Below are 14,540 nucleotides of genomic sequence, written 5' to 3' on the forward strand. Positions count from 1 at the left end.
TCCCCAATCCGCAGATCCCATCCTTCCTGTGAGGCTCGTCGGCTTGCAACCTATACGGGGTTAACTGATCTCTCCACGAGCTCCACGAAAAGGAAAGTTTTAAAGCAAGCCGACGATCCCCGCAAGATGGATCGGATCTGCGGATTGGGGAGCATAATGGATCGGACTTTGTCGGACTCCGATCCATTATGCTCAATCTGCAGATCCGGGTATGGCCACCAATCCAGGTATGCTGCGAGTGGCGCATGCGCAAACAGGTATTTAGTGGCGGAAACACATGACGTCTGTCTGCTCGTCTGGCCAGGGCCAGGCTCACCTCCGAAGAGGGAGCTGAATAGACACCAGGGACAATGCAGTAAAAAAAAAAAACTGGAAACAAAGGTGAAAATAAAATGGCCAAAAATTGGAAAACAGAAAAAAGAACCACAAAGGAAAACGAGCAACAACATATATTAGTACCACAACTGCTGCGCTTGGCATAAGCTCATTTTTGGCACATGGAGGTTTATACACACAGCACTGAGACTCTTTAGAATCATATTTTGGCGGGATTATGACGTCAGATGATGGGGATGGTGATATGTTCTTGGTTTTGATTGGTGGTTTATGTATATATATTGTTTAGTCACTGTTGCACCCTTATCACATGCCTGATGAAGGGGTCCTGCGCGGTTCCAAAACGTTGCACTTTCTTTTGTGACGTGATCTTTTTGCAATAAAAATCTTTGTGGACCACACTGGAGATCCATGGTGTGCTGGCGAATATGTACGTTTTCGTGGGACTGAGTGTCGTCACCCTACAACAGCAAGAGCCAGATCAAAGATCGTCACTGGCAAGATGACCATGTATTTTCTAAAAAGCTGCAGATTTAAAAAAAAACAAAAAACACATTAACATGTTTGAATGTATTTGAGATTTGATGGATCGGGTTTACATACCTGTCATCAGAAGCAGAACCCATTCTCCACTGCTCTCTGCGTGATAGATTGTGTGTGTATGTATATATATATATATATATATATATATATATATATATATGTACATACATACGAATATATACATTTATGTGTATGTATGTATATATATACACATATACACACACACATATATATATCTATATCTATACACACACAGATCTATATATATATACATACACACACACACACACACACACACACACACACACACACACATATCTATACACACACATCTATATACACACACACACACATATCTACATACACACACACACAATCTATTCATATACACACACACATATATCTACACACACATATCTACACACACACACACAGGCTGTACCGAAAGCAATACGAAAGTGGGCATAACCTTTTCATCAACCCCTTCCCACCGCTCCTCAGCCCTTTAAGGGGATTTAAATGCCAGAAGGCAGAGGCAGGTATTCCGATCATGTGACCACTGTGATTGGCAGTCACAGCAGTCACATGATCAGAAAGCTCATAATCGCAGGGAGTGTGCTCTCAACACAGTAAAGTGTTTAATGTGAAGAGAAAAAAAAGCAGAACCAGCGCTCAAGTCTGTGAGCATCCCAGGAACACAGTAACAGTTACTCGCTGAGGTGCAGCCCTCTAAAGATCGGGGAATCTTGATATTAGTGGAAGAAAGCAAAAAAAAAAAGGGGCACACTCTGCGCGTGCATTACCGTGATAAAAAGGAATTTATTAAAAATGACAAAAGAATATACTCACAAACCAAGAGTCAAGTGAACAAACAGAGCTCTGAAGAAGGGAGTGCGTCTCCTGAAACGCGTTAGGATACCCTGTCGCAAGACTACCACATTGGTTCCTTGTTTGTTCACTTGACTCTTGGTTTGTGAGGATATACTTTTGTCATTTTTTAATAAATTCCTTTTTATCACGGTAATGCACGAGGAGAGTGCACCCTCTTTTTTTGCTTTCTTACAGTAAAGTGTTTACCTAGGGCCACATATATGCAGCCACTTGGCGCTAAAGCTCAACCACACATGCGCCAGGTTGGCGGGAAGTGGTTAATCTACATGGGTTGTTCAAAGTTCACATGTTGGTAGAGTAACGCTTCCTCTGTAGTAATCCTTCTTCTTCTTCCCTGCAGGTAAATAATGGATTCTTTCTTGACTTGATACCTACATTATTCAATCTGCCTCACCAAACCTTTGTCTGTATCACCCACCTCTGTGCTGTACTGGAAGGTGACTGGAGCTTTCCGTAGAATTTCTATTGCTTCTGTGTAAATTCTGCAAAATAAAAGAACAATAAACCTTGTTTAAGAGGAATTGACACTCTTTTTCATATATTTATTTAATGCTGAGCTTCTCCCCACACTACTAGCAAGTGATTTCCTGTATAGAAGCTGATTACTCCCAATTCCAAACACGCATCCACAATATAACCCTTTGAAACTGCAGCCCACCTTCATGCCCTGTCTGAATGACTTCGATCACCATCAATCCACTCTCCTGACTTTTATAGTCACGGTCCCTCACAGCTATTAGCTTTCTCTCCTATTATTTTGTTCCCATGCATTACATGAAGAACACATTCCCGGCATCCCTTTAGACGTGCATGCTCCCAGGGTGGTGCAGACCCTTGTTTGTGCAAGTTGCTGAAGGCCTACTTGATTATAAATCAAGCAATTGATGAGCAGATCAGTCTCTCACAGCTATTAGCTTTCTCTTCTATTATTTTGTTTCCATGCATTATATGAAAGTACAAATTTCCGGCATCCCTTTAGACGTGCATGCTCCCAGGGTGGTGCAGACCCTTGTTTGTGCAAGTTGCTGAAGGCCTACTTGTTTATAAATCAAGCAACTGATGAGCAGATCAGTCTCTCACAGCTATTAGCTTCTCTCCTATTATTTTGTTTCCATGCATTATATGAAAGTACAAATTTCCGGCATCCCTTTAGACGTGCATGCTCTCAGGGTGGTGCAGACCCTTAGATGTGCAAGTTGCTGAAGGCCTACTGGATTACAAATCAAGCAACTGATGAGCAGATCAGTCTCTCAAGGGTATTAGCTTTCTCTCCTATTATTTTGTTTCCATGCATTACACTAAAGAACACATTCCCGGCATCCCTTTACATGCACATGCTTTCTGGTTGGTACAGACTTTAGCTGTGCAAGTTTCTGATCATCTGCTCAATTACAAATCAAGCAACTGTTCAACAGATCATACAGCTAAAGTATGCAGCACTCACTGGCAAGCAGGGAGCAGCATGTGCATTTAAAGTGATGCCAGGAATGTTTTCTTTCATATATGAAAAAAATCAGAGACAGGTTGCTGTGATGTTTTCAGGAGACTGCTGGCGAAGAAATTGCATCCTGGCGTCTGGGTTCACAGATATGTATACACATATACTGAAATCGCCATGTCATTCCAGTTTCTGAGAGATTTCAGCACAGGTGTGATTTTGTCCCTCTCTATCCATGACTGCCTCTCATTGACATCAATGCAAAATTGCATCCCATTGACTTCAATACAATAACACCTCCCACTGACTTCAATGCAAAATCGCCTACCATTGACTTCAATGTAAAAACACCACCCATTGACTCCAATGCAAAAACTCCTGTCAATAGCAATCTTATGTGAACACTTATCTTTGCATGTCACTTTAGGCTCCGTTCACACTTATGCGACTTGTCATGCAACTCTGGGGTACAAAGGCGCATCACAAGTAGCCCCCCCATGTTTCCCAGTGGGTACCATTCAAACTGCGTGACTTCAAGGTAGTTCCTGCATTACTTTGGTCTGATTTTCATGCGACTTGAGGGCCATAGACTTCATGTAAACCCTCCAAAGTCGCACCTGAATGTTATACATGCAACTTGTGTGCGACTTTGTACAGCAGAAACAATTATCCTTGGCCAAAGCCAAAGTCGCACCAAAGTTGAACTCATCCAAAGTCGCACTGTAAAGTCGTAATGAAAATCGCACAAGTTTGAAGACGCACAAGTGTGAATGGAGCCTATCACTTGTGAATCTGCAACGCACCGCTAGAAACTCGCTAAGGATTGCATCTGTGTGAACCACCTCAATAGGAACACATAATATCTAGCCTGGCATACGAATCTGTTTGAAAACGCATCCAGAATGGCATATGTGTGAACCAGGACGGCTCCATTCACACGTGGGCGATTGGGATCATGGCAGAATCAGTGTGATCACAAAACACAGGTTCAGGTGCCATTATTATCAATGCCACCTAAAACGTGGTGCAGTTTTGCTGTGATTGTCGCGTGGCAAATCCCATCACGGAAAGCTTGTCATCCAAATGTTGCCTTGCCCCGGGAGCTGACAACTCATGCTACACTAAAAAAAAAAAATTGGCTCCCAACTTTTTTAGCTGGCTCCTAGATTCAAAGCAAATTTGTCAAGCCCTGCCCTAGGTAAGGCCCATGTAACATCATGAGCCTCCATGATTAAAAGGAATGAAATCCAATGAATGAAAAAGGCGGGACAGGGACAGTCAGGCTGGGGAGGAAAGTGCCAGATGATGCTGGACATCCTCTAGCTAGGACTCTTTCGGTCTTGCTGCAGCTTCTAATGCACAAGGTGGGAAGCTCACAGTGTGCAGTGAAATCAGAGCGATTTCAGTCAAGGAAAGGAGCCGGTACAAGTGTGCAAGCCCAAGTAGAGGTGACAGCTTCTAGGACCGGATGCTGCTGAGCTCTATTCCACGGTGCTGGTGTGAAAGAGGGTGACGTGGTGGTCATGTGACTGCGATGAAACCTCATAGGACCGTAGAGAAATGTGAGGAAAGATCTTTGTCTTTGCCATGTTGACCTTCAGCTCTATAGGAGTGGATCCATTAGTACAGAGTTCTCACCTACCTGGATTTTCACTTTCTTTGTGTTTCCATCATGACTGGTGAGTGCGTCGCGCACACTTAACCTGCTCCCGCTTCGGTGACAACGGTGCCAAGGACAGTGTGACACCTGCCTGGTGACAACCTTCCCTGCTGCGAACATAGTTCCTGCAGATCACCACTGATGATGATGAAGCACAGCGAGTGTAAGAGACCCAACTCCTGAAATGCAGAATGACATCGGTAAAACATCTTTGTGATCCAGGCACACGTCTGTTTCCTCTCCATAATAGTGCCAGGATAGATAACTGCTGATCTGCCTGAAATCCAGAGAATGCTTTTCTTTCTGTCTTGGCTGACAACTCTGCTTCGCTAAAATCCCAACCATCCGCCCTGCCTGCTGAGCTACAGGACGACTCCTCACCCAGCTCCCCTCTCTGTCCCTCTTCATATACACACATTCATTTCTTTCCAGGAAAAACAATTCTGCTGCTGTGAATCACAAGAGCCTGCCCATACTCTTGGGAGATGTAGATCTGTGGGTGTGCTGGGAGGGGCTCTTGGGACTTGTAGTTCTGGGGTTGGGTAAGCAAAGGGTACTTGAGGGATGTAGATCAGGGGTGCGTAGGGAAAGGGCTCTTGGGAGACATAGATCTGAGGGTATGTAGGGAAAGGGCTCTTGGGAGATGGTAGATCTGAGGGTGTGGATAGAAAGGGCTCTTGGGAGACGTAGATCTGAGTGAGTGGAGGGAAAGGGCTCTTGGGAGACATAGATCTGAGTGTGTGGAGGGAAAGAGCTCTTGGGAGATGTAGATCCGAGGGTGTGTAGGGAAAGGGCTCTTGGGAGACGTAGATCCGAGGGTGTGTAGGGAAAAGGCTCTTGGGAGACGTAGATCCGAGGATGTGCAGGGAAAGGGCTCTTGGGAAACGTAGGTCCGAGGGTGTGTAGGCAAAGGGCTCTTGGGAGACGTAGATCCGAGGGTTTGTAGGCAAAGGGCTCTTGGGAGACGTAGATCCGAGGGTGTGTAGGCAAAGGGCTCTTGGGAGACGTAGATCCAAGGGGGTGTAGGCAAAGGGCTCTTGGGAGACGTAGATCTGAGGGTGTGTAGGGAAAGGGCTCTTGGGAAACGTAGGTCTGAGGGTGTGTAGGGAAAGGGCTTTTGGGAGAAGAAGATCCGAGGGAGTGTAGGGAAAGGGCTCTTGGGAGATGGTAGATCTAATGTTGTGTAGGGAAAGGGCTCTTGGGAGACGTAGATCTGAGGTTGAGTAGGGAAAGGGCTCTTGGGAGATGGTAGATCCGAGGGTGTGGAGGGAAAGGGCTCTTGAGAGACGTAGATCCGAGGGTGTTGAGGGAAAGGGCTCTTGGGAGACATAGATCCGAGGGTGTGTAAGGAAAGGGCTCTTATAAGATGCAGTTCTGGGGGGGATGTATAGAAAGTACTCTTGGGATGTAGATCTGTGGATGTGCAGAGAAGAGCTCTTGGGAAATTTGTATCTGGGGGTGTCTGAACAATCCAGTTAATATCCAATCAGGCGGGATCTTGCACTACATACTTTTATATCTATAGAAGATCATACAACCAGACTGTATCCTGTATGGGGAGCTGTAATCTGAATGTACGATCTCCGTAGAGCTCAGTGTACAGGGGATGAGATCATACAACCAGATTGCATTGTGTATGGTCAGATCTGCAGTTTTACAGACCTGTGACTGACCTTTGTCCTGGTATGACGCACAGTGTGTGAGCAGACACATGACTGGCTTCTGACACCAGCCCCGTGTGTCCCCTTCTCACCTCACCTGCCTCTCCGGGGTCACCGCCTCCACATCTCACCGGCCCTCCCTCCAGACAGCCCTCGGCAGGATTTCACATCACCTCGGTGTCCGCACTGCCTTATCCATTAAGCCCTGCAGCGGCCATATTTAAGAAGCCACGCTTCATTGCAATGCAACAATTGGACTATGACAAAATGGCCGTCGCAAGAGAGACACTTGGAAACAACCGCCATAGACAGAAGGGCGGAAGTGCCGCTGAAGCATGCTGGGAAATGTAGTTCGTTACATTAATAGCCACGCTTTCCTTACTAAAGGGGAAATGCGGCTTCAGAATTCAAAATATTTGTATTTATTTCCTGTGATAGTTTACATGTGCTGAAATAAAGCAACCACTGTGCGATACTGAAACTATAAAGAGGCCCTGCCACTCCAGTACATCATGAAGCCCCGCCTGCTTACCTCCGTACACGCCCCTCAGAAGAAGCGCTCAGGTCACACCCCCTTTCAGTATCGCATGTATTACGATCCTTCCCGTAAACAGCGATGAACATGCTCCGCCTGCACTGAACGGGAACACGTTGGGAGGAAATAGAGCGGAGAGATCACAGTTGCTGCAGGCATTGACTTAGACACCTAAAAACTGTTCCAAGCAGGCAATGCTAAGGACAACTAAGCAGCGTCTCCGTGAGGGCGTCTTGCGTATGACGTCACGCAATCCCGGAAGTTCAGTCGGCGCCAGAGAACTGAAAAGGTAGGACGTGTCGGTGGGAGCTCCGCATTCTGCGCGTGTACCGAGACGTAGATTCTCCGATTGTGCGGTATCGTTATTATTATTATGTGTAACTAGAAAATCTACAATTTCTGGGGAATTTGTGTTTAGTGTTCTTGCCTCCACCATTAGTCTATAGCTGCAGTGGGCGGAGTCGCTCTTGTCACTCAGCTGCGTGCTCACGCACCTGGGTTCCTATGGCAACTCACTCTACAGCAAGGGGCGTGGCCAGGTTGTAAACAAACTGCTCCGAGTTGCTGACTTCACTGGCGGTTGCCATCTTCAAACGGTTGTAGTTTTACAACTATACATCCTACAGTGAAGAGCTTTATATTGTGAGAATCACAAGACCCAGACCTACATGTTGATGCCTAGTATGTCTCTGAAATATTTACAATGAAGGCACAGTCGCAGTTTAAAAATTGCCCTTCAAATTTCAGGTGTCTAGAGTGGATTTTCAATGAATGTCAATGGGCGGCGTGAGTTGCAAACAAATGGTCCTATTGTGAAAACTATCAGGACTATGGCTTAGCCGTGGACATTGTTAGTGGCAGCGGGGATAGCTGAACGTGTTACTATCAGATTTGTGTAGGTGGGCTTTATAATGAGGGAGTGATGGCAGTTTACAGATCATGTCCTGATTGTTCATCTCACACTCTAGCTTTTGTCAGCTCACACTCTAGTTTTGAACATTCCGCCATTCATTCCTATGGGAAAAGTTCACCACAAAAAAGGCGATATTTCGTGAATTATTCGGCCAAGCGTTCCACAAAGTAATAGCATACCAATGGGGAACAATCCGCACGTTTCGGTATATTGCTGTCTATGTAGTGTAAACTGTGGGAGGAGTTAGGGTGGTAAATGTGGCTGTAGTAATAAGAATCTATATGTGAGATAACAATAAGTGTTCTTGTAAGAAGATGTCATTATTAGGATTTATTTATTCTGATGATTGCAATGAGGTCTGTATTAAATCTTCTATTTTTACACCGGAGACCCATGACTGCAGGTGACGGTTCACTCCCACTGATTACTGTGCCCCCACCCCCCATTTTTTTTTTGTAATAAAAATTAACCAATTAAGGTCCAGGCTCATTCTGGCCTTTTTTATTCACATATAATTTTTTTTATTAATATAAAAATGTACTGAAACCCCCTCAACCTTACATTTTGTATTCAAGCCGAAACCCTACACAATAAATTGGTGTGTTTTGCAAAATTTTTTTTCCGTTATGTATATATGTCACGGTATTTGCGCAGTGGTTTTTCAACCTCATTTTTTTTGTTTTGGTTTTTTTTTTGCGGAAAAATGACACTTATGACACTTTTTGAATTTTAATGCAAAAAACCCCACACATCTCAATTTTTATTTCTGTAAAATAAAAAAGACGTTACGCCGAGCGAATAGATACCAAACGTCACGCTTTAAAATTGCGTATGCCCTGTGCAGTGGCGAAAAATGACGTGCATTTTACTATCCATAGGCGACGGTTTAAAAGGCTTCACAGGTTACCACTTCAGATTTACAGAGGAGGTCTGGTACTAGAATTACTGGCCATGATCTGATGTTTGCGGTTATACATCACATGTGCGGGAAGATCGCGGCTTGCTTGCATGTGTGTGCGTTCGGTGCATGGATTAGCTTTTGCGTGCAATCACGAGCGTACTTTAAAATTGTTTTAGTACTGTCTTTTTTATTAAAAAAAATACTTTGATTGCTGTAATAAAGAATATACACATCCCTTTGACTGCAAAAGGCCTGACAGTTTACTATATCTTAGTGATGAATGGACAAAAAAAGCGATCAGTACACGGTATACGCTATATACAGCCAGACACCGGGCACAATATACGCTATATACAGCCAGACACCGGGCACAATATACGCTATATACAGCCAGGCACCGGGCACAATATACGCTATATACAGCCAGGCACCGGGCACAATATACGCTATATACAGCCAGACACCGGGCACAATATACGCTATGCAATATACAGACGCAGCCAGGCACCGGGCTCGGCCCGCCCCAGACGCAGCCAGGCACCGGGCTCGGCCCGCCCCAGACGCAGCCAGGCACCGGGCTCGGCCCGCCCCAGACGCAGCCAGGCACCGGGCTCGGCCCGCCCCAGACGCAGCCAGGCACCGGGCTCGGCCCGCCCCAGACGCAGGATGCTACCCAACATTGGCCACAGCAGCTAATCCTGCTTCTACCTAGCACATTTATTTCCTCTGTCAGCTCATCCCCCCCACTGCTATTACCTTTTGTTTCACTGAACCCTTCCTCCTAGATTGTCAGCTCTCATGAGTAGGACCTCTTGTACCAAATTGTATTGTAACTGTAATGTCTCCCTTTATTTTGTAAAGCGCTGCGCAGATTGTTGGTGCAATATAATTCCTGTATAATAATTATCATTTTGCATTTGGTTAGGGTCAGTGTCACTACTGGTAGCATGAGGTGATACCTGGACCCCACAGAGGATACACAGGCAGTCCCACTCCTCCAGGATGGCACATCAATACCTGTCATTGCCAGAAGGTTTGCTGTCTCCCAGCACAGTCTCAAGAGCATGGAGGAGATTCCAGGAGAAAGGCAGTTACTCTAGGAGAGCTGAACAGGGCCGTAGAAGGTCCTTAACCCATCAACAGGACCGGTATATAAATATGTAAAAATAAAATGTCTGTTCTATTTTCCTTCCCTCACACTACCGAGTACCATTTTGAGTTGCTGCAATAAAATTTTAGCAAAATGGACTACCTTGCTGCATCATTTTTTCACTTTGATTTTCGGGGTGTCTTTGAATTCAGTCCTCTGCAGGTCGATAAAGGATGTCCCATCGTTTGATGGAAATGAAAATTAAAAATCAGAAAGGGTTTATTGAAAATAGTCTCCGACACGTACAGTAAGCAAATTGTACAGCAGTTGAATAAGGAAGAAAAAGATGAATACAACAATTACAGACACGGCTCTTACATTTCTATGGTGTTGCGGTGTTAAAGGCGTTAGCAATGCTTGTTCATAAGTCCCTGCGGGCGGAGTAGCAAACAGACCATTCATTATATGAGAGTAGCTTAGGGGGGGTTATATATTAACTCATAGGGCTGCGCAACATTTGCATCTGGACCAACTCCAGCGGGCCGAGGCCAGGGGTATCCAGCCACGGAGCCCATAGCTTGTCAAATTTGTGTGGGCATCCTCTATGTTCCAATGGGTTAAAATGAATTTATTTGTGGCCCATAAGGCCCTTGAAATATGTTCTCGAGTGAAATCAGAGGTAATGGCTTCACCAAAAACATTAAGCAGGTAGCACTTGGGATCTAGAGGGACTGAGGATTGAAAAACTGAATAATGTCAAGCACGCCTTTCCAATATAGGTGAAGCTTGGGGCATCTCCAGAGTACATGACGGTGGAGACCTTCTCCACCTAAACACTTAATAGAGCAGGGGTCGGCCGGATACCCATTTTATGCAGTGTATAATGAACCCGATGCAAAATATACAATTGGGAAAGCCTCTGCGCCAGATTGAGTGAGCAAGTTGTAATAGCTGCAAATGCTTCCTCCCATTGGTCACCTGAGGTCTGGCCTAAATCCTCCCCATATGAAAGGACTTGCATGGGGTATTGCCTAAAGAATCTAGTCAGTAGCATAGAGTATCCCTGCGATATAAACCCTTTAGAGGTTTTGACAGAAGTGATTAAAGAACGGGGAAGGGGATAGATGCCAGTCACAAGAGGGGCCATGGGCTTTCACCTCTTCACGCCGGCCGCACACAAATGTACCGCCTCCTGGCGTCTGGGCCTAGACGCCGAGCGGCAGCACATTTGCGTTCTATTAAAAAAGGACATGTGTGCAGAGACCGCGCGCCCTGCACACTCCCAGCACACATGTCCGATACTCATGGAAAGGTCCCGATCTCCTCTTTCGATCGGGATCTTTCCCAATCATGTGACCGCCGTTCACTAAACCCCGCCTCCCGGCATTTGGAACCCTTAAAGGGCTGGGAGGCGACGGCATGAAGGAGTTAATGGCATGTTGGAGTTGTAGATAGTAGAAGTGCATCGATGAAGGCAGGGAAAATTATCTTTGTAAATCTGGGAAGGGTACCAAAGCACCATCCTTGTAAATCTTGGAAGGGTACCAAAGCACCATCCTTCAAAATTTGGAAGAGGTGAGTAATTCCATAGCTCTTCCATCTCGGGCCCTGTTGCAGTGTAGCCAGCTCAACATAGGAGACATTGCACCAAATCACACTGTATGTGGTGAAACCCTGTATTCCTTGCAGGTACCTAGTTTTATTTCAAACTTTCAGCATTAGGTTATATGTAGGGAAGCATCTCTTGGCTTTGCTAAATGCTTGCGATTCAAGTGCCTCAGAGATAGAGGTATTTCATGTGTATGTAAGAGTGATTTGTGCAGAGGGGGTCATAGCTAATGGAGTTGGGGGTCGTGATAGAAAACATGCAGCCTATGAGGTGTTGAGATATTTAAAGTGGGTAGTTAATGGAATAGGGCAGGACGGAGTCATGGGCTGGCTCCTGTTCCCATCCAGCAGCAGCAATTCAGATTTCACACAATTGGTCATTAACCCCAAGAAGGTCCCAATTTGGGTTATGGTATCCATTGCCACTTCCAAGGATATGGACGTGCCACCTAACAATAGAAGCATGTCGTCGGAATACAGCATAATCTTTTCATGAAGATGTCCGTAACAAAAACCTGCACTACCAGGGTTAGAGCGTACAATAGCGGCCAGAACTCTTCACAATAGTAATAGAGGAGTGGCGATAGGGGGCACCCTTGCCTGCTCCCCCTGCCCAATTTAAAAAGGGTAGATACTCTGCCCTCCACATGAATGCTGGCCTGAGGTTGGCTGTACAGCAAACGGACCCAAGAGGTGACCACCTTCCCAAATTGGAACCTGTCCATCACCGCCCAAAGGTACCACCAATCCACGCTATCGAAGGCTTTGTTAGCATTCAAAGACACCAGAGTCCTCTGTCCTGAGTTATCTGCTGGGGTTGCATATTCATATATAACCAACGAAGATTTAATCGCTGTGGATTTATGGGGTATAGAACCCGCTTGATCAGAATGAGTGATAAATAAGGTTATATATCTAACTGGAGGGCTAAAGCTATTGCTAAAATTGTAATATCATACTAGCAATGATATGGGTCTGTAGGAACTGGAGTCTAGAGAGTCCCTGCCAGGTTTTAACAGACGAATAAGTTGGGCTCTGGACATAGATGGTGGAAGACATTGGGCATCGCAGGCCCTATTAAATACCTCCAACAAACAGGATAAGAGTTGTTCACCGTAACTGGCATATACTTCCATCGGTATACCATCATCCCCGGGGGCTTTAGAAAGAAAGGCGCTAACCGCACTCTGAAGTTCCTCAGTGGTGAGGGGTGCCTCTAGGAGACCTTGGTGTTTGGCCGAGAGGGTAGGGAGGGGAACCTGCTGTAGATGGCTTATCAGTTCAACATCGGAGCAGGTTGAATGCAAACCATACAGGTCCTCAAAGAATCGTGCCAGCTCTGCAAGAACTAATTTGGGAGTATTAACAACAGAACTACGTTTAGTTATGATGGCACCAATGCTAGGAGAATGCTGATGGAAATGTACCAATTTAGGCAAGTCATCCTGTCTTTTCCCCCTCTTCAAAAAACTGCTAGTTTTGTAAAGAAGCGTCTTTGTTCAGCCATCAATGTCATCAAGCGGTCAAGGGCAGCTTGGGCTGACATCCACGCCTCAAACGCATACGCACACTTCTGTGCGCTGCAGCATGCGCTGACCCCGCTCTGTCATTGGCCTACCAAATGGCCTACCACTTTGGGGCTGAGTTGCTTTTGTTCCCAGTTGTTTCCACTTATAATACCACTAACAGTTGACCGTGGAATACTTAGGAAATGTCATGGATGGACTTATTGCACAGGTGGAAGCTATCATTGGACCACGCTTGAATTCACTGAGATCGACCCATTCTTTCACAAATGTTTGTAGAAGCAGTCTGCATGCCTAGGTGCTTGATTATATACAGTGAAGGAAATGCGTATTTGATCCCCTGCTGATTTTGAATGTTTGCCCACTCACAAAGAAATGATCGGTCTAAAAATCGAATGTTCAGTGTATTGTAACAATGAGACAGAATAGCAAGAAAAAATGCAGCAGAAATGCATATCTAACAAATGATGTACTGATTTGCATGTTCATGAGGGAAATACGTATTTGAGCCCCTATTATTCAGCAGGATTTCTGGCTACCAGGTGTCTTTCATACAGGTAAGAAGCTGAGATTAGCAGCACTCCGTTTAAGAGACTGCTTCTAATCTCATTTTGTTACCTGTATAAAAGACACCTGTCCACAGGAGCAATCAATCAGATTCCAAACTCTCCACCATGGCAAAGCCCAAAGAGCTGTCCAAGGATGTCAGGGACAAGATTGTAGACCTATACAAGGCTGGACTGGGCTACCAAACTATCACCAAGCAGCTTGGTGAGAAGGTGACAACAGTTGGTGCAATCATTCACAAATGGAAGAAACACAAAACAGCTGTCAGTTTCCCTAGGTCTGGTGCACCGTGCAAGATCTCACCTCGTGGAGTGTCAATGATCATGAGAACAGTAAAGAATCAGAACTACACGTGAGGATCTTGTCAATGATCTCCAGGCAGCTGGGACCACAGTCACCAAGAAAACAATTGTTAACACTACGCCGATAAGGATTGAAATCCTGCAGTGCCTGCAAGGTCCCTCTGCTCAAGAAAGCACATGTCCAGGCCCGTCTGAAGTTTGCCACTGAACATTTGAATGCAGAGGAGGACTGGTTGAAAGTGTTGTGGTCAGATGAGACCAAAATCCAGCTCTTTGGCATCAACTCAACTCGCCGTGTTTGGAGAAGGAGGAATGCTGCCTATGACCCCCAAGAGTATATGTGTAGCTTCACGGCAGGGCTTGCCAAAATCACCTATGATTGGATGTCAGCTTTGACACCTTCCAAGCGGGATAGCTCAGGCAGGTTCAGACCTGTGTCCAATCATGCCTGATATCAACCCTTGTGGTGACTCTGTCTCATGGCTGAACAAAAATGGCTACATCCTTCAGAAGAGAACAGCAGATGACAACATTGTCAAAAGGGACTACTGTGATCTCTGTCAGAGGTT

The 14,540-nt window shown here is 45.5% G+C and overlaps 2 long non-coding RNA genes across 2 annotated transcripts; one reads left to right on the forward strand and one right to left on the reverse strand.

Moving 5' to 3' along the window:
• Positions 1-434: 434 nt before the first annotated feature.
• On the reverse strand, positions 435-6,690 carry LOC149465231 (uncharacterized). The gene is made up of 4 exons (XR_016312228.1): positions 6,542-6,690; positions 4,851-5,047; positions 2,189-2,252; positions 435-797 (listed from the first exon to the last, which is right to left on the reverse strand). It is a non-coding gene; the product is annotated as an uncharacterized LOC149465231 (long non-coding RNA).
• A 456-nt stretch (positions 6,691-7,146) lies between these two features.
• Positions 7,147-10,126, forward strand: LOC149465232 (uncharacterized). The gene is made up of 2 exons (XR_016312229.1): positions 7,147-7,420; positions 9,804-10,126. It is a non-coding gene; the product is annotated as an uncharacterized LOC149465232 (long non-coding RNA).
• Positions 10,127-14,540: the final 4,414 nt, after the last annotated feature.

Source organism: Staurois parvus, unplaced genomic scaffold (genome assembly GCF_062004578.1).
Source record: "Staurois parvus isolate SC_StPar_1 unplaced genomic scaffold, SC_StPar_1.0 ptg000139l, whole genome shotgun sequence".
NCBI classification, from domain to species: Eukaryota; Metazoa; Chordata; class Amphibia; order Anura; family Ranidae; genus Staurois; species Staurois parvus.